The 25,736-nt window shown below is 45.7% G+C and overlaps 1 long non-coding RNA gene across 1 annotated transcript in view; it reads left to right on the forward strand.

The window, feature by feature from the left end:
* The window catches only part of LOC146172480 (uncharacterized), an 88,741-nt gene extending 65,664 nt beyond the window's left edge, over nucleotides 1-23,077 (forward strand). Inside the window, exon 3 of the long non-coding RNA XR_014702553.1 lies at nucleotides 22,297-23,077. This is a non-coding gene — a long non-coding RNA (uncharacterized LOC146172480). The remainder of the gene's footprint in view (nucleotides 1-22,296) is intronic.
* The last annotated feature ends 2,659 nt before the right edge of the window (nucleotides 23,078-25,736 follow it).

The raw sequence follows: 25,736 nt of genomic DNA on the forward strand, positions 1-25,736 counted from the left end.
AATTCACATTAGGTGCCAGTTGTGGTTTCTACGTGGGCATAGGCCACCAACCACCGCGGGTTCGAGCGTCGCGTGAGCCGAAGCTCCGATTAGCCGTCACCACGCGCACACTGAAACACCGCAGCGTGCACTCAACCTCCACAGGGAGGAGAGCACTTCACTGCAAGGATGCAAACCTCCAAGTTCACAAAGGAGACGTTTATTGAAATGCCATTCTCCAGCGGTACACACACACACATGTACACAATGCACATACACACACATACTTAGTCACCGTGTCCCGGGAGCGCGCGATGAGCAAGTTCCACTGCACGCACAAAGTGACACAGAGTGTGTGCCGCAAGCACGCAAGGGCGTGCTGTGATCTCTCTTTCGCGGTGACCAAAGGGTTCCTTTGAGAGAGAGTGGGCAACCACCGCAAGGTATGCCTGTCGTGGATCGTTGGATACGATCGACAGGCTGGAGCTGCGCTCTCAGGTACGACCCAGAGCGGACGAACTCGAGTACACTCTGGTGTGTGCGGACAAAGGCCGGCAGACACGAACAGTAGTGTACACACAATGTACGATGTCTCGGAGGGGTCTTTCCCTGGGCCCCGCTCGGAGGTTTCGCGAGCGCGGCCGTCAAAGCGATGTCGTGTTCCTGCCAAAAGGCGCCAATGAGAACAGCCACTGGGACGCCAGGGCGGAGTTGTGGCCGAGCGACAAGTCATCTTGACATCTCTCCGCCACCTTAGGCAGAAGAACAAGGAAACGGGCGGCGGCCACGCAAAGGGCAGCCACAGCAAGCCCGAATCCCACAACGGAAATCTGGACTATCTGAGTGGAAGCTCTCGCAACAGCTTCGCGTCAACATAAAGGTGGTGGTGGCTGCGCGTGCGATTGGCATCGGGGCCCGAACAGCTGTCGTGATTTTGTGCTATTCTTGCCCTGCTGAACCCATTACACCACAAGGACTTTGCTGCGATCGGCGAAAAAGTTCATGGTGCGGCCATAAAAGCAGTGACAGAAAATATGGAGAATGCTAGGGTTCTCACAAAAGAAAGGGTGAGTGACACAGATATTGCCGTTATGTTTAACGGTACGTGGCAGAAACGGGGCCACAAGAGCAATAACGGCATTGGCACCTCTGTGTCTACAGACAGTGGTTCGTGCCTCTTTTAGGTCCTGTCAAACTTACGTGTACTCGGAACCAAGACCTTGGAAGCGAAGAAATCTGGCTGGCGTTTAATGGCCCGGTTAGCGAGGAAAACACCGAATGCTCCTCTCACGCCATGGAAACGGAGCCAGCAGTGCGCATATGGACGCGGACCCACTCACAGAAGACACCACTGTGCTTCACCAAATTCCTAAGTGACGGGGACAGTAAAGCCTTTAGTACTGTTTCTCAGGCAAAAGTATATGGCTGAACCTCCATTGAGAAGGAGGATTGTACAAATCATGTGGCCAAGCGCCTAGGGACGCCACTTGGGAAGTTGAAGACACCTCTACCACGTGGTGAGAAGTTGAGTGTTAGGCAGATTTAGAAGTTGCAAAATTACTATCGAATTGCTATCACAAGCAACAGGGGTGATGTCCAGAAAATGTATCGTGGCAATTGGGCGTCATATTTTCACTCCTGTTCCACAAATAATGCTGACAGCCTAAGGTTCTGCCCGAAGGAGTGGAATCGTGGTGCGAGCACCAACAGGTCAAAGCTTTGAGAGAGTCTGCACTGGACCACACCCCACTTCTGACAAAGGCACAGGGGCTAGCTCTGTTGACCATATACAAGCACTTCACTAAAGAAAAGCTACTCGCAGCTTGCAGGGGAAAACCCAAAATGCGGCATAGTCTCTGCACAGTAAAATCTGGCTACTGTGCCCAAAGACCAGGTTTGCTTTCAGAACTGCTGTGGAAACAGCAACTGCCATTGTTGTTTTATGGTATATTAGAGGACACACAAGCTTTGAACAAGTACTTCAGGAGCTTGGGGTGCTGTCACCAAAAGAGCTTGATGTCCTGGGTGATTCCCAGGACCAGAGAAGGGTGAAAAAAATGTCACTCTGCCAGACTGCTGTGGCCGAGCGCATCGCCGTAATATGGTGAGAGAGCTCGACTTACAGACTTCGAGAAAATCCCTAGGGGTCAACTTATGGGCCAAGGGAGTTCTAATGAACGTTGCAGTGTTTGCTACTGAATTCTCGTTTTTGGCAAGAAGTTTCATGTTCTTTTTTTGTGTTTATGAAAAGATACAGATGTTTGAAACTTTCAAATGCAATTTTCTCCATTTGTAGTTTTCAGCTTTTTTTACATTTTGTGCAACAAACTTCAAATACTTTCAAGTCAGATATGGATGAAATTTTGCACGCTGCCTCTTCAAAGTATGTAGAATGTTATCTATCTGATTATAAAACCTTTCCAACCTTTTTTCAAAAAAATTTAGAATGTTGACACATGGTGCCCAAAAATGTACACATTGGTGTTCCTGAATTTTTTTTACAATTATAGGTTAAAATGAATAAATTTGAAGTAGCTTTCAACATGCTATATTACCAAAGCAACAGAATGAGCTATTGCAAGCAGGTCTTAACATACATTTCATTATCAAAAAACTGTGCACAAAAGGCCCTATATTGTGCTTTTGCAGATACTTTTACACAAAAACTAATAAAGGAATGTAGAAACTTATAAACACATTTGAAATCAGCATTAAAAACATTATAAATGGCCAGTTTCATAACCTTAGGTTGATTATTAAAGAAAAAGTGTTTTCGAGGCACATCTCCCCTTAAAAGCAACGAAATGCAATGACAAGGTTCATTAAAGCTGCGTAAGAAATACGCTAATTATGCTCTGGACTTTGTTAGATAACTTTTGATATAAGACCACCTGCCCAATTATAATCACATTTTTGAAATCAGGAGAGAAAACCACACCTGTGTGCAAACTTTCGTTAGATTCTAGCCATAACTAAAAACGTCAGTTTTAAGACCCTGGTCCCCCCTTAACGGCCGCGGGCGCTGCCACTATTATACACTTAGGCATGGCTAGTCGTGAGGGAGAGCGCGCTCTCCCTCGAGACCGGCTGTGACCTAGGGTGCCTCACATCGAGGCATTCTATTACACCCGAATTTCGACCAATCAAAACTGCGGTTTCTAATACATGGGGCCTATAAGAATTTTCGCAACCGTTAGTATCAAAGAGTCTGCTGAGGCTGGCATCAGTGCAGTTTTTTCAGTAAACTTGCGACATTTTTACCCTTCATTAACACTTATAATAGCCTTTCACTATTGTAAATTGGTGAATATGCTTAATAAATAGCTTTTTGTTGGGGATTATTCGGCTATGCTCATTATCATGAGTAGCTGCATTTTGAGCCTCTTCACTCGTCAGGGAATTTGACTTGAAATAATCAGGGAAAGCGTGGAAGAGTCGGGCATTTTGAAAATAGTGGTTTGCTAGACACCCTGAATCACGAACTTCGCTGCTTCTCATGCTTCGCTTATATGCCGATAACAGAGTTATAGCGCTATCTGCTACTGTGATCAGCTTCCACATGCCGCCCAAGTGTACACGCTCACGTGATTTGGTATGGTGGGTGTGGCACACTGGTGGCGCTCGCGCTGGCTGGTTCAGCCATGGCAGGCGTAAGCACCGCCGGGAAGCATGCAACTCGCTCAAGGTAGTCACCGCAAGAGCAGTGGTGCCGCACAGAAGTGAAACATGCTAAGCTGTAACTGCTGTAACCCTCCAGTTAAAATATCTTGGCCAGTCATGCTTTTGTCATGTGCAGGCGACTTCACGATGTACTGCGACACAGTCGATCGTGCCATGACGGAATGCATGTGCCGCGCCAAACAATAACGTTCAGTTTTCATGGTTAACCACGGTAGCCAAGACCAAGAGATGGAACTCGTGGGAAAAAAGTGACCGGAACCAGAGCCCCAGTCTGTCCGAATGATTGCTTCACCTAGCTTTCACAGCCAACAAAACCACTTGTTTGCAAAACTGACGCCCGGTCACGTCTAAGTGGTCTCGAAAAAATAAACCTTCAGGTAAAACACGATCGGCACAGTATTGCTTGCACCAAATTTGGTCCGAAAAATTGAACTTTTGGACATCATAGTGTCCAAAATATCAATTGTGAAAATATACACGCTGCTATGGGCCATGTGACGGTTCCTGAATAAAGTCTAAAATAGCGTGCAAGCCCGAATTATTGGAGTTTGAAAAATGTGTCAGCTGCTGTATTGATTTCTTTCTTATATCAATTCTTAGTGATGGTGTGCCAGTGAAAATGCTTTCCAAATGCTTTCCAAGTAATTGGCTACTTTGCAAAATATTATGCTACCATATTTCCACTGCCATTTACATCTTGTGAAGGCACCGTTTCCCTGAATATAATGCCAGCTTGACTGCATATGAAAACCAAAGCTTGCATGGACGCGTCATCTTTCGTAGCATTAGTGTTATTTCAGAGGCAATCTTTAAAGGCACAATAATTCGAGCACAGCAGACCTTATTTTGTATTTTATTTTTTATTCTCCTTACTGCCCTTTCTGTCAACATTCTTATAGGCCCGTGCTGCCTTCATCGCATTTGTAGCCATGGGACATTTTTGCTTTTTGCCCATGGGTCCTGTGCGCTTTGCCTCACATGCCCAAGACCATTGGAAAGATGGCTTCTGCTCATCTCTTAAAAGAGAGGTGGTCAAGCCAACTCAAAGAGCGCCATTTTATTATTTCCAGTATCTGTTTGCTCCTCAATATTCTCAGCCTAGCAATTCCAGTCTGCACTCGAGCCACAATGTCAGCATTCCACGAGAAGTTAGTCACCACAGCCAGATGCCCTTTACTATAGTCTTTTCTTTTTATCTTTGCTATGTCTGAGTTTACTATAATAACGGGGAACTACTGTAAAAAGTTATGCATGCGAAACAGCTTTGAATGATAAAAATTGGTTGCAAATGGAACATTTTCAGATTTCAAATATTTTGGAAAATTAGTGTAAATAGCAACATTATTTTACAGAGCAGCACTGTAAGGAGAGACATTACAAAAAAAATTTCTTCCATCAGCATAATTTTTTTGTGGTAAGGCCACCAAGCATTAAAAAAGCAGGGATCATGTAGTTATAGCAGTGGACTATAGTTTACATATTTTGTATACCTTGTGTGCATTTATTTCATAATAGTTGCTTTCAGTGTAAAAAATTTAATGTCCCAAATCGACTGCTCACATAGAAAGAGAATGGAACATTGTAAGGTGAATCGCTCTGCACTGGAGGCATGACATCAGCAGTCGATTTACGGTAATGCAGAACACTTAAAAAATGCGACCAGGCAAATCACAAAACGAACCATAGAGCATCAACTTGAGCAGTAGTGCTAGGGGCATCATTCCTTTCATGCTCCTTCGCGATGCCTCATGATGAAGCATAATTTCTAAAATGCCGTCCACAGCACCATGATTTCTCACTTGTTTAGGTTTCAGTTTCAACAGCCCAGGAAGGGCTGCGAGGCCAGAGTTGCAGTCTAGGTCATGTGAGGGACGTTAAACGTGTGATACAACTGATACTTTGCCCTTTTTATTTACCAGAGCACTATATGTCCAGCCTTTGAAAACTGGAATCACAAAGGGGGGAGAAGCAACGATTCTGCTGCAGGTTTTTTTATCCCTCATGTGACCCCACTTTGATGTCACAGCCATCACTTGGTGGGTTTTTGTTGTGTCCCAGTTGGTTATTGAGGGAACAGAGCCAGCTTAAGTTGTGTGACAGTTGCAAGGTAACGGCCACTCAAGAATGTCACAATGCTTCGCTGCGAGTGTATATAGCTAGAAATTTGTAATGTCTAAACGTTTAGAAGGTTCAAATAGTAAAAGTATGGTGCAAATCAAAAGGATACCAAACACGTTTCAAAAAGCTGTTTGAACTTTTAAATGTTGGTGCACCCGTAGTCGGAACATATTCATGTGATGTTACTTTGCAGTGCCTTACTCTTTAGTGTAAAGCTCCCTTTCCTTGCTACTTTAGTAATAGGACTCGCAGGGGCATCCACCATAGCCTGAGTTGCTTCGGGATGTTAAACCCAGTAAGCTTACATGATACTCTGCCAAGGGTTTCTAGCAGGTCTTTGAAAACCTTAAGAATTGTGAAATTTTTGTGGGGGCCTTAAAATTTCTCGAATTCTGATTGTAAAGCGGCATGCTGTGAACAAATGCTAGTGCCCTCTAAGTTTTTTTTTTTGCAAATATTTTTGGGAAACGGGAGAATTCCACCAGAGCTCTACTGCTGTTGCGCAATGCCACACAAGCCTAAGGTACCCTAGGCTATACCGAAACCAGTGCTTGGGTGCCAGGCAAGAGGAGACACAAAAGCAGCCAAGCATAGCACCTGTTGCACTGCAACTGTAGGGTGCCTACTTGCATGCACTCTCCTCCACAAGCTGTTTGCAGCACGCTGAAAGGCAATCGGAAGGCTCACACTGCACAACGGTGCTCCTGCCCTTCGGTCCCCTAAGGTGGCCCAGGAGGGAGGGAGAGGCAGGGGGGCAACACCTGCGCCAGTTGTGCCATTTTGATACAGCTTAGTGCTTCCACTCTTGCCCTAATTGCACCATTCTGTGCCAAATGCGATTTGCTGCGCCATCATGATACAAACTGCCAAAAATGTGCCAAAGTGCTCCAAAATGAATCTATCAAGCAATGATGATAACGACAGGGCTGTAGAGAGATCAGAGCAGCCAGAGTCGAGGCGAATAGGCTGTGGACCGGAGTATGATGGTGATGATAAGTTGTAGTTGTGTAGCGTCATCTATTGCATTGAATACAATCTCGTACATAGCCATTTGAGTAAGGTAATATATAAAGCATGGTGCTTTGACGCCGCCGACATGGTGCTGCTAGTTTTTGCTAGGGTGGTTAGAAAGGGAGGTGTGATGAGGTGGCAGCAGATGAAGGAAGCCAGTGCGTGATTGGGGTGGTTTGGCCTATCGGTGCTGTGATTTCCTGCATCTGCTGCTTGAACACCCTTGTTGCACGCTAGCAGAAACGCCGTTGACGAAAAAAAAACTCAGATATGGTGGCTTGTTCCCGGGTGCGCTTCGGGTTACCGGTCATGTTCAGAAAAAAATAGACGGTTTAACTCATTCATGAAATATCGTGGAGCAGCAGGGCAGTTTGACAAAATTATTTGTTGTGCCTCCAGTACTAAACATTATTTTGCTGTGTTAGTCAGGCGTCCATGTTTGTAGGCCACACATTAGATGTGCTTCGCAGGTACAATCTCCTTAAAGGGGCCATGCAGTGCCTAAAACGGGGTAAAGCAAATCGGTCGAGAGATAGGTACTCCCTCACAGGTCAATTCACCGCAAGAATTTTTTAGCTAGCTTCATTAACACCAGAGATATCGGCGATTAAAAATGGCACTCCTCCTCGCTCCCCTCAACTCAACACTCCGAGACACCAGAAAAAAAACGAAGAAAACAGCTTGGGAACTCCGCCCCGCTAGCCCCGCCCACGAAGCGTCATCGGGTGACGCTCGGTTCTCAGACTTCCGGTCGTCGCGCCTGTTTTCCCAAGAGCGTCGCCCATGCATTCACGGCATTTACGGTCTCTGGCTTTCCCGTCCCGTCTGCATTTGCATAGCTTTCAACCTGGTCTGCTGTCTTCCTCGGCCGCCGGTATCTTCAGTTTCTTGACCTCTCGGAATTGTGTGCGACAGCAGCCCGAACGACTCGGGTCGTTCGCGAGCGCATACCTGCAGGTGGGAGTCCACACATACCGGCGGCCACCGCGGAGGGAGCACTTTCCTTCATATCCCTGTCCCATTCAGCGCAAATTAGCGTGCACTCCTGCCGAGCACGGCTTTCTACAAGACCGCTTTCTTCTCTCGCGCTGCCTGGGTCAGTCTCTTTGGTGCCGTCTTCTGCGGTGTGACCAACGGCAGCCGGTGGCCCCTCGCGGAGTTGACGCGATAGCATCGACTCTGCATGGATGCTGGCAGACGATCGAGCGTGCAAGTTGCCCGCGTGCAAACATGTCGTCGTCACTTTTAGTCCGGAGCTGCTTTCATTATGGTCGGCGAGAGGCATCTCTTGTGCATAACGAATGGAATGTACACGCGTACGTATCACCGACGAGAGCACGGACTGATGATTGCTACAGAGTTTGGATATCGGATGACAGGTGAGCACGAATTATTCGTCCACGAATCTTAAAATTGAGATTAACAAAAAGGATAGTGTAGTGTTTCTTTTTTTTTTTTGACGTCCTTTCGCACATTGTGTAGGAAGTGCTAATGCGCAACGTGCACGCGTGTTTATCTCGTGTACGCATCGTCCGAGCTAGAATCGACGGCGCAAAACATTAGCAAAGCAGCTCGGCACATTCAGTTCGGCTGCGCAGGTTGTCACTGATTTTCGCACCCACACGCAAGAATCGCGCACATGAGCATACGAGCGGTATGCTAGAGACGCAGCGAAGCGGGTGATTCCAAAACGCCGTCCGCCGTGACTTCGACGCAAATAAGGCCTAGCGACGACCAGGGAGCAGCGCACGATTGGAGTGCCGTCGGTCGCAGCGCCCGCGGACGGCATCTCTGCGGTAACCTGGTGACATCCAGTGCTGCACATAAGCAGTGCGAATTTGTGTACTTTCGCGATGAAGCTGAGGACAGACCTTTTTTGACGCACGTTTCATTTACACGAAGGTTGATGCTGCCTTTTTAATCGGTACGGTGTTGAATCGGACCTGCGTGCTCTTTTCGCACTGCTGCATCGACGCGCACTTTCAGTCGGACGCACATAGTTTAGGAAGTGCCAGTGCGTAACGTGCACGCGTGTTTTATCTCATGTGTACGCATCGGCCGATCCAGAAACAACGGCGCAAAACATGAGCAAAGCAGCTCGCCACATGCAGTTCGGCAGCGCAGGTTGTCACTGTTTTCCGAAGCTACACGCAAGAATCGTGCACAGGAGCATGCGAGCGACTACACTAGAGACGCAGCGAAGCGGACGATTCTAAAATGCCGTCCGCCGTGGCTGTGATGCGAAAGAAACAAGGCCTAGCGACGAGCAGGGAGCAGCGCACGACCGGAGTGGCATCGGGTGCTGCACTTAAGCGGTGCGAATTCGTGTACTTTCGCGATGAAGCTGAGGGTACACCTTTTTTTGACGCACGTTCCATTTAATTATTAACACGCCGCACAAATGGTCGATGCGGCAAAGACGAGACGGGACTACAGTACGTTGCTGCGCCGTCGGTCGGTACATAAAGGTTGATGCTGCCTATTTAATCGGTACAGTGTTAAATCGGACCAGCTAGTGCTCTTTTCGCACTCCTGCACCGACGCATACTTTCAGTCGGACGCCACCACCTTTTCGGTTAACATCGCGAACCGAAGCGCCAAGCTCGGGTTCACGCATGCATTGCAGCACTCGAGCAGACGACTTTCGCAGCTACCGGAAGTGTGTCAGTGACGTAGAGGGCGTCGCGGCTGCAGCCAATGGCAGCCTGTCGTGGCCTGTCACTCTGGGACTGGTGATGTAGGAAATCATGGCAGAATAGTCCCAAATCTCGCCGCCACATGGAAATGGCGCAACCCGCGAATTTCAAAAAAACGCTATATTTAAAAATTAACCAAATCGCTGGATTTTTTCCGATGAGTTTTACTTTGAACGAATGCTCGGAAGCATTTGTTCTGCACATTGAAAACGTTTGTCAGTGACCTTTCTAGCCGTTTCATGCCCCCTTTAAGGGAGGACACGGCTTTTTGTGGCCAAAAATCGGTCTAAGAATTGGATTTTTTTATTTCTGCATTTTCGGGGTCTTAGGATGTTTCCGCAACTATCTCCATATTTGGTTGAAAAATACTGCATATTTAGCACATTACAGCGCTCCAAACTGCAAATCTGAACATTTGGCCCTTTAAATTGGGTCAAATCGCACTGAGTTTTATTGGCTGCATATCAAGAATATGCTCTCCACCGGCATAATTTCGGTCTCATTCAAGGTCGTGATTCATGTTATTCCCATGTCACGATAGGCATCCGTGAGCAAACACACTAAGTGGAAAACAAAAGGACAAATTAGCTTAAAACACACGCTGCTATTGGGCTCCGAAAGTATGTGACCAAAATGACCACATTTGGTTGGCTGCCGGCATCAACTGCTTATGGCTTGGCACCATTTTGAAAAGGTCGCGTAGTTAGGCGTTAGGCCTAGCTGGTTTAGCGATGTTCCGTTGTGACGACCACGGTGTAAATTGGGGAACATTTAGGTTTGAGCGTTATACTGGCTTAAAAACCGAAGAAAGGTACAGATAAGAGGCGCACTGGTGACGCGGCATCCTGTTACCAGCGACGAAGCGGCGACACTCCAGGATGGGCCAACAAGGGCGTAGCCGGTGATGCTCGACACTACAGAAAGAGAGAGAACGATTCCCTCGAGGTGATTCTTGCAACGTACAAGCATCGTAATCATGGCGATGCATATAAAAAGTGATATCTAAGCACTTTTCAGTGGCGCGACAGATCGAGCACTCGGAAAACTTAGTTGCACGGCGGTGGTGGTGGTGCTCTTTAATTCAAATCAGGACCTGTCAAACGACCGGTTGCACGGCGGCAGCGGCGATCGCGAAACGGCGTCACGCGCAGCATGTGGAATCGCAAACTTTGTCGAAATAAATTTGCTTCTGAGGTGCAGGGGCAATTATCTCAATGGGAAACGGTGCATTCACATCAAAAACCAGTCATAACATATTGAGTTGCTGTTAGCTTTAGTAATTAAATAAATATGCCCAAAATGTTTTTCACTGATTTCTCAAAATTCAATTTTGGACAGTCACCAGATCAATATTTCTGGTCCTGCTCTTGCTATAGTTATTTTCTTTCGCTAGAAAGCTAACCTCATGTATCTTTTGACTCCAACATAAATGTAATAACCATACGGGAAAATTTACTGAAACGATTGTCTTGGCACCAAAATAAACATTCCCTTTGAAGATTTTTTTTTATGGTCTAACTTTGGCTCAAATTGGTATAGAACATTATTTTTGCTTTAATTTACTTTCTAACCATTTCATATCATATTGATATGTCAGACCTTGCCATAATTTAAATCTACATGTTTTGGCATGTTTTAAGGTTCTGACATGTTTTAAGGCTCATACTGTCGTGGAGAAAGTGTGTCCCGCTTTTCCAGGGGCTGTCGTGTGGCGTTCCTTGGCGCGCGTTCAAGTGTGGAATTTCAGATGGCAGGAACGCTAGACAAGATGAGACTTCTCAGGCTTTCATCTTTCACTACTTTAGTCGCTAAAGTCCCTGGTAATTTTATTTCCTTGTTTTGTCGAAACAGCATTTTTAGGGTGCTGCAGTTTTGGAGGAACAATATCTGGAAAAGTTGGGCTTGTTTTTCTTTTGAATAAAATGCTTCATGATAACACATGCTCATTGTTTTTGATTGAATAAATACTTCTGATAATCATTGGTATAGATAATGCATGTAATACTGGCTTTCTTAGTGTTACACTTCCTTGCTGCAAAACACCTTGAAATAATGGACAGGGAAGGCAATGGCAAGATAGTAGATGTAAATCGATTTGTTCACAATAGCTGAGCTGATGTATTGGCTTCTTGGTGAGCAGCGGACCTTTTAGAAACAACACATAGGTGCTCCAAAGTGCTCCAATCACTTGTCAAGCTGCTCCAATGTGCTCCAAAGTTCATTTTTTACTGCTTCAAAAGTTGCTCCAAATCACAGTTTGGCAGTAGCAGCACTGACAGCTGCATATTTCTGTGCTAAGCTGCGCCATAAGAGTGGAATATATTAAATTTGTGCCACGCTGTTCAAAATGCTCCCATTAGCCGCAAAAATTTGCCATACTCCGAGACCACTTTCTGTGACTTGTTACGGGACCAGTCATGGTGTTTCAGATGCTGCAGCATGCGTCACTGGCCTTTAAGTTCTATTTTGAGAAGGTGTCATGCTGTCCTAACACTTGCTCATATTTTACTTTTTGCATCCACATACTTGCTCTGCTTTTCGAGTATGCTGAACCTTTGTGATTTGAGGATGCTTCACTGCAGGGGTCACAGTGCATGCGATGCAAAGAGGCTTCATAATGCAAAGGGGCTGTTTGTAACAACGTACCACTGCTACTGCGTTGCACTGCGAATAGGGCCACAGTGGTGATTGTGAATGCTCTGTACAGTGTGCACAAAACAAAGCACTTCATGAATTCACGAAACATTGTCACTGTTGCATAGCTTTCATCTCAAATATATCACAGCCGTATTCCAGGGCTTCATTAGAAAAAGTTGCTGTGATGCAAACAGTTTTTGGCAGCTTTTTAGGCTATCCCCTAATTCGAACATTTTTTCTGACTGCCTAATCAATGAGATTTTACTTTATTAAAAGAAAGAGCTCCACAGCTGTATCTGATTTTTTTTCTCTCTCTCTCAAGATGTAGGCTGTGTTGTCATTATTCAGGTTATACCACCACTCCCCACCCTATTGGTCCTCAAATGTCCACCTCTCAAAATTTTCTCTGGAAAACCCTGAACACAACTAATGCAACTTAGGAAAAGCACATGGGTGTTTGTCAACACAGAGATTGTCTTAAATGTTCAGATTTTTATTGAGCCAACTGTGTGTTCGATGCAGACCTAATTGACAGGTGCTGCAAATTAACACGTCCATTTCGGCAGGCATATCTGCTGCCAGATTTGTCTGTGTCATCGTTTGACAGGGTTTTTTGCTGAAGGGGCAGAACAGGCACGCAGAAATTAGTGGGGTGTATTTTTACTAGTACAGTTGTGTCTTGAGCAGCACATGCTTTTAAGGGATGTATCGCTTGTTTTTTTATACAGCTCTATGAAGTTTTTGGTATTTTGTTGTGCCACTGATGCACAGTCATGTATCTATGCTGTCTCTTCAATAGAGTCATGTCCCCTTCGTCAGATAGTGTAGGAGGTGCATCAGTTACGAGCTTCTGTGTTTGTGGTAATATAACTTAAGGTGGTACGTGTGGAATTTATTTGGGGTGTCTGCAGATCAGGAAATGCACACCAGCCTTATATTTTGAATTCCATAACGGTGCAGTGGAGCCCATGACTGCCAAAATTAATGTTTGAGGAGGCTGGAACAGTGAAATACTGTAAAATCTGGTCTATGCCTGAAATATATAACCTAATATTCGAAGTCGTCACCAGCCCCTAGAAAGCATAAATCACTAGCCAAAGACACACTCGTTTGTTTTTTTTGCTTTGTGATATCCTTGCAGCATTTGTGTTTTTGCTTTTGCTCGCTTTTTGTTTTTTTTCTTGTCATATTTTTTTTGTGTTTGCTTTGAACTGACATTTTGTTTTTTCTTTTGTTCTTGTACGCTCGCTTTTGGCCGCAGGCTGATCAGTCACAGCTTCGAATTGGGCTCTTCTGGAGCTGTCTTCGTTCAACACAACCCAATAAATGCAGAGTTGTTCAGAGAATGTTAGGACATCCTTAGGTAGTCCTCAAATGATTCTAAACTAGTCCATATGAGATCCATTTGTCCATCCAAAGCACTTCCTCGGAATCTCCTCAGGAACAAGTTTCAGGATCTTTTACGTTTCATTCAAGGACTATCTCTGGCTGATTTCCTCGCATGCTATACTGGAATTTCAAGCAAAATTGGAGTTGTGCATGGCACAATAAGCAAAAGATGCGTGCTTAGCTGACATGCCTTTCTATCCCTCTGCAAATGTGCCCACTTGTTCAGCAGTTTCAGAGGATTAGAAAGGCATGTCAGCTAAGCATGCATCTTTTGCTGTAGTGCTTAATTGTGCCATGCACGACTTCAAATACTGCTAGAAATTTGAATCTCACATGTAAGCAAATCATAATGAGATATAGCCCTGGAATAACATGAAAAATATTCTGAAACTTGCTCCTCAGAACATTGTAAGGTGACACATTAACAGATGACTAGAAACAAGCAATGACAGCTAAGCATACATCGTTTACCATAGTGGTATTTTGCCAAGCAGAGCCCAACGTGCACCCCTGTTAGTGAAAATTCCTTGCTTGTGTCAATGTTCCTATATATGCTTCCAATGCTGAACATATAAAGGGATTTACAAGTTTATGTCAGTGTTGGTCACATGCATATGAAAGACACGCATGTAGATGAAAACAAATGAGGTACATTTGTTCATAAATTAGAGCAGCATATGCAATTGCAGAAAAGCTAAATGTTATATTAAACAAAGGCAAGTATATGCAAAGTGTACAAAATAAAACATGCTCTTCCATCTGGAATGCTATGGCAGGGGCTGCAGTTTTCTTGGAGACCTGGAAGCACATGTCTTTAGCTAGCTTGTAGAGGACCCTAGAAAAGGTGATTAATAGATATGTAATTATTTTGCCAATCTCGAGAATTACTAGTCCAGTTTACTATTTGCAACACAAAATGAGATTGCTGAAGTTGTCAACTGCATGGTAACTTGCAGGCTGATATTACTGCGAAAAATGATTGTGGCCCTATAAACCCCACCAACGGGACAATCAATGTAATCTACTTTGAGACATGAACACTAGCATGTTTCATTTTCTCGTAGCAATTCAAGTTGTCTGCAAAAATGAAGTGCTAAAATTAAGGGTAACATGAGAAGCTATTTACTAAATACAGAAATACAAGCGAGCAACAGGTACTCTATCAGTCCCCTCCACAATACTAATATTTTTCAAACTATAAAGAAAATTAAAGGGTCACTGACCAAGTCAAAGTTTAATAAAAACGAAATGATGTTTCGGAAGCCCTACGGCTTCCTTGTTCACAATGGGGAAACCAGTCATAAAGCATGCGTTTATAGCTTCTTTAAAATGCATCGTAATGATCTAGCATAATCAGATGGTAGATTCCCCTGCGTCCGATTGAGCGTGCCATGAGTGGTCTGAATCATCAAAGACTAGATACAATCGTCTAGCAGCGATCCGTTCTCTGGCAAGCACACGTGCCCCGTCCCAACTGATGGCGTGTGCAGTTTCTTGCACATGTTCGGCCAGAGCGTTAGTAGCACTGTGTCTTTTCGCCACATCATTTTTGTGCTGCTGTATCCGTTTGCACCAGTTTCCTGTTTCTCCGATATAACTGCGGTCGCAATCTGCGCACGGAATCTTGTACACGACCCCAGGATATCTCTTAAGGCGAAGGGGGTCTTTCACATTGACAAGCTCGTGCCTAAGTTTGCTCGTTGAAACGTGGGCAACTTGCACGCCGTACTTTCGAAATACCCGACCAAGCGCTTTACTAATCTGTGGGATGTAAGGGATGCTTGCTCGTTTTTGCTTAGAGGCATCGGAAACGTCAGAAGGTGGCGGTCGCTGTAGGAGTTTCTTTTTTGTGTTTGCCACAAAGCTTCTTGGATAGCCATTTCTCGTCAAATCCTTTTCGACAGTCTTCAGCTCTCCCTTGAGGGATTGCTTGTTAGAGCATGTGTTTATTGCTCTTTTGATCAAGGAGCAGACAACAGATCGCTTGTGTGCCATCGGGTGGACAGAATAAAAGTCAAGATAACGGCCTGAGTGTGTAGGCTTTCTGTACACGGTGAAATCCAGGCTTGTGGGTTTTCGGATCACACGAGTGTCGAGGAACGATATACAGCCATTCAACTCCTCTTCTACGGTGAAATTGATTGAGGCTTCTATGCCGTTCAGGTGGTCCAAGAAACGCTGGACATGTCTCTTTAAGATGCAGAAACAATCGTCCACGTACCTGACGAATAATTTAGGCCTTGGCTCGAATGTTTCAAGGGCTTTTGTCTCGATGGCTTCCATTGTCAGATTAGCCGCCGTCACTGAAATTGCTGCACCCATGGCTGTGCCGAAGGTCTGCCGATAATAATTGCCACCGTACGAGAAATAGGTATTTGCAAGGCAAAAAGAAAGAAGCTTACATAGGTCGGTTACCTCGAAAGGTGTGCGCTCTTCAAGAGAGGGGTCCTCGTTCAAACGAAGCTTGCAGGTTTCCACCGCCAGGTTAACTGGAATACTCGTGAAAAGGGAGCAAGCGTCGAAGGAAACCAACACTTCATCGCTTTTAAGTGCGACGTTTTTCACTTTGTTAATAAAGTCCAATGTGTTCCGTAAATGCGTCTCGGTCTTGCCAACTAAAGGCGATAAAATATTGTGCAAGTAGCGAGACAAACTTTGCAGTGGTGACCTTGTAAAATCCACAATCGGATGCAAAGGAACCCCTTCCTTATGAACTTTCGGCAGCCCGTAGATAGCTGGAGCCGATCCGTTTGTGCAGAGTAGCTTGTAATATAGGCTTCTTTTTGACGGCGGAAGAAATTGAAAAATCGTTGAAAGCATCTTTCTAAGGTCCCTCTGAACTTTAGAAGTGGGGTCTTTGGCTAGGCGGCTGTAAGTTGTTGGGTCCTGCAGCAAGTCTTCAATTTTGGCTTTATAAGATTCACGGTCGAGAACAACAGTGACGCTTCCTTTGTCGGCTGGTAGTATCGCAATCGTCTGGTTGCTGCGTAGCTTTTCTAACGACTTCCGCTCTTCTGGGGATAGAGGGCACTGAGGGTTAGATTTGTGCATACGTGAAAGTATGCCTATTGCCTTTGTACGGACTTCATTCCTGAGACCAACGTCTAAAAGTTGAACAGCGCTTTCAACAGCAGAAATCACTTTTCGTGAATCTGGTGGTTTCCCTTGGTTGAAATTGAGTCCGTGACTTAGAACCTGGGCTTCGCTCGGAGTCAGAGTGTAAGACGAAAGGTTCCGTACCTCAAACATTGGTGTCGTCCGTATGCTCCTTTTCTCGGAGGTGAGTTTGTCGAGCTTCACTTCCTGGGCCCTCTCGTGCTTTTCCTTCGTCAAGCGGGCTTCTTCGTTTGCAGCCAGTACAATTTCTTGGAAAACATCAGGAGCTGCAAGCTCTAGGAGGCGCCTCTCACAGAACACATCGTTGTCAAGGCGTTTCAGAGCAAGTTTGCACTCTTCAATGCGGGCTTGGACGAGAAGGCGCTCCGCTTTGTCGATCACTTGATGTCCAAATGAAAATCTTACGGGTCGGTGCAGACGCAGTGATCTCGGCGTCACACGATGAACCTTACAAGCCAAGTTGAATTGCAGATGCGTCCGGAAAGCCGCCAGTTTTGACGAAGTACAAATGAAATGGCGAATGCTTGTAATGACTGGCTGCCCATATTGTTGGCGTATGTTGATGTAATCAAGAGTTCGACGAAACTTTACCTTTATTAAACTTTATTAAACTTTGACTTGGTCAGTGACCCTTTAATTTTCTTTATTTCACCACCTGACCAGACGATGTTTCGTCGAACTCTTGATTACATCAACATACGCCAACAGTATGGGCAGCCAGTCATTACAAGCATTCGCCATTTCATTTGTACTTCGTCAAAACTGGCGGCTTTCCGGACACATCTGCAATTCAACTTGGCTTGTAAGGTTCATCGTGTGACGCCGAGATCACTGCGTCTGCACCGACCCGTAAGATTTTCATTTGGACATCAAGTGATCGACAAAGCGGAGCGCCTTCTCATCCAAGCCCGCATTGAAGAGTGCAAACTTGCTCTGAAACGGCTTGACAGCGATGTGTTCTCTGAGAGGCGCCTCCTAGAGCTTGCAGCTCCTGATGTTTTCCAAGAAATTGTACTGGCTGCAAACCAAGAAGCCCGCTTGACGAAGGAAAAGCACGAGAGGGCTCAGGAAGTGAAGCTCGACAAACTCACCTCTGAGAAAAGGAGCATATGGACAACACCAATGTTTGAGATACGGAACCTTTCGTCTTACACTCTGACTCCGAGCGAAGCCCAGGTTCTAAGTCACGGACTGAATTTCAACCAAGGGAAACCACCAGATTCACGAAAAGTGATTTCTGCTGTTGAAAGCGCTGTTCAACTTTTAGACGTTGGTCTCAGGAATGAAGTCCGTACGAAGGCAATAGGCATACTTTCACGTATGCGCAAATCTAACCCTCAGTGCCCTCTATCCCCAGAAGAGCGGTAGTCGTTAGAAAAGCTACGCAGCAACCAGACGATTGCGATACTACCAGCCGACAAAGGAAACGTCACTGTTGTTCTCGACCGTGAATCTTATAAAGCCAAAATTGAAGACTTGCTGCAGGACCCGACAACTTACAGATCCCACTTCTAAAGTTCAGAGGGACCTGCAAAAGATGCTTTCAACGATTTTTCAATTTCTTCCGCCGTCAAAAGAAGCCTATATTACAAGCTACTCTGCACAAACGGATCGGCTCCAGCTATCTACGGGCTGCCGAAAGTTCATAAGGAAGGGGTTCTTTTGCGTCCGATTGTGGATTTTACAAGGTCACCACTGCAAAGTTTGTCTCGCTACTTGCACAATATTTTATCGCCTTTAGTTGGCAAGACCGAGACGCATTTACGGAACACATTGGACTTTATTAACAAAGTGAAAGACGTCGCACTTGAAAGCGATGAAGTGTTGGTTTCCTTCAACGTTTGCTCCCTTTTCACGAGTATTCCGGTTAACCTGGCGGTGGAAACCTGCAAGCTTCGTTTGAACGAGGACTCCTCTCTTGAAGAGCGCTCACCTTTCGAGGTACCCGACCTATGTAAGCTTCTTTCTTTTTGCCTTGCGAATACCTATTTCTCGTACGGTGGCAATTATTATCGGCAGACCTTCGGCACAGCCATGGGTGCAGCAATTTCAGTGACGGCGGCTAATCTGACAATGGAAGCCATCGATACAAAAGCCCTTGAAACATTCGAGCCAAGGCCTAAATTATTCGTCAGGTACGTGGACGATTGTTTCTGCATCTTAAAGAGACAACACGTCCAGCGTTTTTTGGACCACCTGAACGGCATAGAAGCCTCAGTCAATTTCACCGTAGAAGAGGAGGTGAATGGCTGTATATCGTTCCTCGACACTCGTGTGATCCGAAAACCCACAAGCCTGGATTTCACCGTGTACAGAAAGCCTACACACTCAGGCCGTTATCTTGACTTTTATTCTGTCCACCCGATGGCACACAAGCGATCTGTTGTCTGCTCCTTGATCAAAAGAGCAATAAACACGTGCTCTAACGAGCAATCCCTCAAGGAAGAGCTGAAGACTGTCGAAAAGGATTTGACGAGAAATGGCTATCCAAGAAGCTTTGTGGCAAACACAAAAAAGAAACTCCTACAGCGACCGCCACCTTCTGACGTTTCCGATGCCTCTAAGCCAAAACGAGCAAGCATCTCTTACATCCCACAGATTAGTGAAGCGCTTGGTCGGGTATTCCGAAAGTACGGCGTGCAAGTTGCCCACGTTCCAACGAGCAAACTTAGGCACGAGCTTGTCAATGTGAAAGACCCCCTTCCCCTTAAGAGATATCCTGGGGTCGTGTACAAGATTCCGTGCGCAGATTGCGACCGCAGTTATATCGGAGAAACAGGAAACTGGTGCAAACGGATACAGCAGCACAAAAATGATGTGGCGAAAGGACACAGTGCTACTAACGCTCTGGCCGAACATGTGCAAGAAACTGGACACGCCATCAGTTGGGACGGGGCACGTGTGCTTGCCAGAGAACGGATCGCTGCTGGACGATTGTATCTAGAGTCTTTGATGATTCAGAGCACTCATGGCACGCTCAATCGGACGCAGGGGAATCTACCATCTGATTATGCTAGATCATTACGATGCATTTTAAAGAAGCTATAAACGCATGCTTTATGTCTGGTTTCCCCATTGTGAACAAGGAAGCCGTAGGGCTTCCGAAACGTCATTTCGTTTTTATTAAACTTTTACTTGGTCAGTGACCCTTTAATTTTCTTTGTCACCACCTGACCAGACGATGTTTCGTCGAACTCTTGATTACATTTTTCAAACTAGTTTCAATAATGCCAAACATATCAGGGATGAAAAATAACTCCCGGATCTCAGCATTTGTTGACACAAAAAGAAAAATATATTTCGAGACGCTTAGAACTGCCTGCATATATGAATGCGAAAACTCGCTCCAGCAGCAGTGCCTGATTCCAGTGCTTTCTCCTTCGGTGCATGCCACCACGCGACCTGTAGCTTGATGCTGTGCTCATTCTGCTTCTCTAGCACTTCCCTCTTCACTTAACCTTTGAAAATGCTCTTCGGTCATATGGCATAGGGAGGTAATTAGGGCATACAAATGGAAGCACATATGTTGGTTCGAATCCCTATCACTAACTTGACTAGCAGATGCATGCCAATTAGCGAAATAGTAGGACACCATGCGGCAAGCTGCACGAAGGCAGTTTTTGCATGAATATTTTGATACGTAAAGTCAAATCTGGTGTCTGTTAGTGATGCCTTTAGATGGCATGACAGAGGCAGCAAGGAGGGATAGGCCCAGCCATAGGAGTGTCTCTTGTTTACGCTTTTGTCCCACTCATTGCTTCGGTGACTTTAAGGTATGAGTGGACCTTAACGGATGTTGACCAAATAGCAAGGCATGATTGGATATGCAGCCTTAATTAGCTCTAGTTACAACACTACATTCCTATCCACTTTATGCCTTATTCATCATCATCAGCCTGACTATACTCACTGCAGGGCAAAGGCCTCTTCCATATTCTTCCAACTAACCCGGTGCTCTTCTAGCTGCATCCACTTGACCCCTGCGAATTGCCTAACGTCATCAGCCCACCTAACTTTCTGCCGCCCCCTGCTACACTTTCCTTTCCTTGGAATCCAACCCTAAGCGACCATCAGTTATCCTCTCTTTACACTACATGTCCTGCCCATGCCCATTTCTTCTTGATTTCCACTAGAATGTCAGTGACTCGAGTGATTTCTCTGACCCACTCTGCACACTTACTACGTTATCCTTACCATTTTTTGTTCCTAGCCCTCTTTGTTAGCCTAAATAGCACAAATAATTTTTTACTCATGACATCAGCTCTATGTGGCATGAGACTTAAGGCTTCTGGCTTAAGAAGACAAGCTGTGATGATACCCCACCACAACCCATCCTGTTTGTTTCATGTGGGATTGTCAGATAAGTGGGTGCACCCAGAAAGCCGAAACGATATCAGTAGGAAGGGGCATGCATGGACGTGTCACCATAATAGGTTGCAGGAGGATGCCAAGTAACTTTTAAAATTTTTTATAGTTTATAGGCTCCACCCTGACCTTTTAAATTTAACTTGAATTTTACAAAACCATCTATGAATTCCTTGCATCAAAATTTACCTTAATTATCGTGTCAGGGTTCCTTTATTATAACCAGAGTCCTTCAATGCTTGTGATAATTCAAGCACAATGATGACAACACACAATGACGGCACATGATTTTATGGTCATGAAACTGCAGCCAAAATTTTATATAGAGACAGCGCGTGCCGCTAGTGGTGCAGCTGTTGGAGAGGGGACATGAAGTGATCTGGCGAGCCTTGTATATGCAGCAGTTTTCCGGCCAACAAACTCACACTCTCTTGGTAGTTGTGCTTTTTGGGGGTTGGTATTTGGGCTTTGTGGGATGCTAGCTTACTGATAGCCTAAAAGCTTGGCTGCAGCAAGACCATACTAAAAACCCTGTGCCATCGACAGCGGCCACTAGCAAACCCTGCTAGGTGCCATTTTCTGACGAAATGCGCTTGCTTTTGTTTGTTGGTTGTTATGAAACTCCAGTTAAGATTCAAACACAGAAGGTCTGAACAACTGCTCGCGAAACTTAGAGCCATTTTTGATGAGGAAAGTGGGATATGAATGTTTAAGCGACAGCTCCCTTGCCCTCTGCGAAAGAAATAAAAGTTTTTTCACGTGCCTTTTGTTAAAAAGCTGATTTCTCGGATTAATGTACAGTTAAGCCTCTACATGTCTGCGAGCATACATATATATACCTTGGCTCTTTTCATTCAAAAATCGGTTGTCAGTAGTGCCAGTGTTTCATCCTGTGTGTTTACTTATTTTGTCTGGTGTGGGGGGGGTCTTATGGTTTAAATGATGTCGCAGTCAGTCAAGCAGTGTGCACCAGTTGCTAAAAATGAAAATTCGGAGAGAGCTGGCGGCTTTGTGGTTACATGTCAGTTACAGCTTTTTGTTTGCCTAAACTGCTGTGCTTTTGCACAAATATTGCCTTTAGAATCTAGTAACTGCATCAAGGTGTCTCTTTATTTGGTGGCCAATGCACGTCTAAACAACCTACACTGATTGTACGTGTTTGTTGCCTCTCGTTGAAGCTAGTAAATTAAGTGGACCTCTGGTTTTGGTAACTTTTTGTCCATGCTAACACTTTTTTGACACATATCAGTTACTTATTTGTTTTTGACTTGTGAGTAAAATGACTGTTACTTCCCTTTTGCAGTGTCCTTCATGTGGATACTACACAGGATGCTCAACAGCCTCAAGACTTCGTTTCAATCTGAAAGGCCACTTTCTCTGCACCTGAAATTTGGAATTGTTAAAGAAGGTAGCAACTATTTAGAATATGTCTCGGAGCAGTGTTAACATGTCGAGACTGGTCTCGCTGTGTGTATGCAGGTTATCAAGTTTTGAGTTGGGCGCTAGAGCCACACTTATACACTGCACTGCATCGGCTAGCAATGGAATTGACATGCCAATAATGTTGGCAATAAAGAGATATTGATATGGTGCAGGACACAGTTTACAACAAGCCAGGGCTGTTGGTCTAGTTCCCATCACAGACATGACTTAGGGCATCTGCAGACACTGCACAGAAAGCATACCATTTGATGGCCCAGTCTTGAATTTAACAACAAATTTCTGTGTGCCTGTCAAAGCTGTATTTAAATGCGGTACTGTTTACTGTAGGCTTCGTGTTAGTCTACTCTGAACATTACCTGCCTCTCAATGCTGTGGTTTATGAAGTTTTCATTTGCAGCAGTCTTTTCCAGTGTGCTCTGTGATATATCTTTAATGTACAGCACATCTAGGTTTTGTGATTCCTTGTGCACACTCTACTAGCAATCTGTGCTCGGAAACTTTGTTACGGGAGCTTTCGTCTTGAGTTGTTTTCACATGGCTACCAGCAACTTATTGAAACTGTTTTGAAACATTTTCCTGCCTAAACCAGACGTTTGAGGTGAACCTCAACACAAAGCTTGTGCATTGTTGTCGCTTTTGTTGCCTAGGAAGCTCAAAAGTAGCACTTGCCTGGTTTGGCCATGCATAATGTGAAACCAGAACCATCTGCGTTAAGATTGAGGGAGCACAAGGCTCAAGGTGTCTAGCAACTGGAAATTGTCAGGGAAATTTCATGCACCGGGAAAAAGCGGAAATGTCAGGGAAACCATCAAAAATGTCGCCAAGTCAGGGAGAATGGCATATTGTTAGATTAGGTGGTGCATGCACTCTTATGTGCATAAGGAAGAAGTATCTCGTGGGTTTTGAAGAAGACTACATTCGAGTAGTGTCGGCTGGTGCCTGGTTGACGCTGCTGTGTTTCTGTCTGCTGTGTCATCTTGGACTAATCTCTTGGCCTTACCTTCCTTGGCACGTATCATCTTGGTGGAGGTTGCTAAAGATCCCCTTGTGCACAGAATAGAATAGAAGAGCAAAACAGCACAGGAAAAGCTGGATTTGCGCAGTGGCCGCCACCTACCTGGGCTCACAACGGCATTAGCAACGACAACTATGACCTCCGAGGCAGCCCCTACCATCGCAGCAACATTGGTGCAGCCAGTGGTACTCACGAAGATCCCCCACCCTCCCATCTTTAATGGCAAAGACAAGCCAGACGTAGACGACTGGCTAGATGAGTGCGAGCACTGCAGCAGAAACAACCACTGGGACACGACCATTATGCTGGCGAACGTAATCTTCTATTTGGCGGAAACAGCTCGAACATGGTTCCAAAATCATGAGCAAGAGCTAGTGACCTGGGAAATCTGTAAGTAAAAGCTTCAGGACTTGTTCGGAAAGCCGATTGGGCGGGCTGTCGCAGCAAAAACAGAACTTTCTACTCGCACCCAATCTCGCACGGAGTCCTACCTTGCCTATATTCAAGACGTGCTTTCGTTGTTCCGCAAGGTGAACAACTCCATGCCGGAAAGGAACAAGATAGGGCATATCCTCAAGGGTATAGCGGATGCTGCGTTGAACATCCTCTTCTGCACGGATTGCTCTACCGTCGACTCGTTACTTCAAGTCTGTCGGAAATTTGAACAGGCTAAACAACGTCTCATACATCGCTTTGAGCGCCTTCCGAACACAGCGGCTACATTATCCTGCGCTGACCTGGAGTCTTTGCAACAGCCTTCTCATCCAGCGAACATCACTCGGATCATCCGGAGAGAACTCGAGGCCTTGGCTCCTGCAACTCACGTCTCCGCTGCTCGACACCATGGCCATGATACAGGCCGTTGTTCGAACTTGCCAACGTCGGCGTCTCCTCCAGCCCTGTGCCGCCACCGTCACCAACGCGCCCTGTTCCTGTAGTGGCTGCTGCTACCGCCAGCCAGGCTTCCCCATTTCGCTACCTTAGCCATAATCCTAGAGTGGCGTACCTCAGACGGCAGGCAAATTTGCTTCATTTGCTGTTGCGCCGGCCACGCATCGTGATATTGCCATAGCCGTATCTTCACCTTTCGCTCTTATTACAACGCCGACCGTCGATACTACAGTGGACCTCGACGCTTCCCTGCCCAACCAAAGGAGCCCTGCCCCACCTATGATGGACCTGGACATTATCTTCCTCAAACAGATCAGCCTCGCAACGAAACCGTCCCCACTGCCCGTCGCTCCAGCCTTACTCCTTCCCCACTGGCTCATCGATCCTGTTAACCAGTGCCTCGTCGCAGCTCCTCCCCATCATACGCCGACACCTACTCGGGAAATTAGCGAGTGCAGCGCCCGGGAGTGACGCTGCATTACCGACCCGGACTATCAACTCGGAACTGACCCCCACACCCAGACGTAACCTCATTGACATTCTTGTGGATGGAGTCTCTGTTTCTGCCCTTATTGACACTGGAGCCCATATTTCAGTCCTTAGTTCGTCGTTCCGCCCAACGCTAATAGAGATCAGATGCCAAACTCTCCGGGTTCTCCATGCTGCTTAAGCGGCGCGTCAATTTTAACGCGAGGTGGCGCTGCCGTCGAAACAGGCTCTATCTAGCCGCTGCTTGGCCGCTGTTGAAGCACAATCAAATGCTGCGGGCCCGGCCGTTCTGCGTAGCATGTAGCATTCGGGAATGTTAAATTACTTTGTGTCCTAAATGCCGTACTTATCGTTAATTACTCACAGTGACCAATCAAGTCTGAATCGTGTGTGGCGAGCATGCTGCAAAACTTTACTGCAGCAACTCGAGCTATACAGGTGAGCGCTGCTCAGGCAGCGCGACTGTTGTTTTGTTTTTTAGGAAAGTTGTTTTGCTAGTTTCTTCCCCGAAGTGGCATATGAGAAACGTGCAATAATGTTAGAGATAAGATCATTGCAAGGTTCATCGTCAGTTCGAAGTATGTTTCTGCAGTTTCTGCTCAACCGCATGCATGTGCATATGTTTAACAAAAAAAAACAAATTACCAGCGCTTTTGCAGCAAAGAGCCGCATTGTCTGTGGTGCAGTTTAACGGAATAAGCGAATTTTGCGCGTTGCATTCATTTTGTCAATAAGCATGCATGTGACTTTTAGCCGAGTGCCGCACGCAATCTGTGCCGCGAAAAGAGCGAACTTCTGCTTCTTGAGTTGTCGGTTTCTTTCTTCCAGCAAGAGAACAGAGCTTACACAGGAGGTTAGACGCCATCAACTCGAGACAATAAAATTTAGTCTTTTTGGGATTCCCA

Source organism: Amblyomma maculatum, unplaced genomic scaffold (assembly GCF_055883805.1).
Source record: "Amblyomma maculatum isolate TAMU_Amacu unplaced genomic scaffold, ASM5588380v1 scaffold_13, whole genome shotgun sequence".
Taxonomy (NCBI): Eukaryota; Metazoa; Arthropoda; class Arachnida; order Ixodida; family Ixodidae; genus Amblyomma; species Amblyomma maculatum.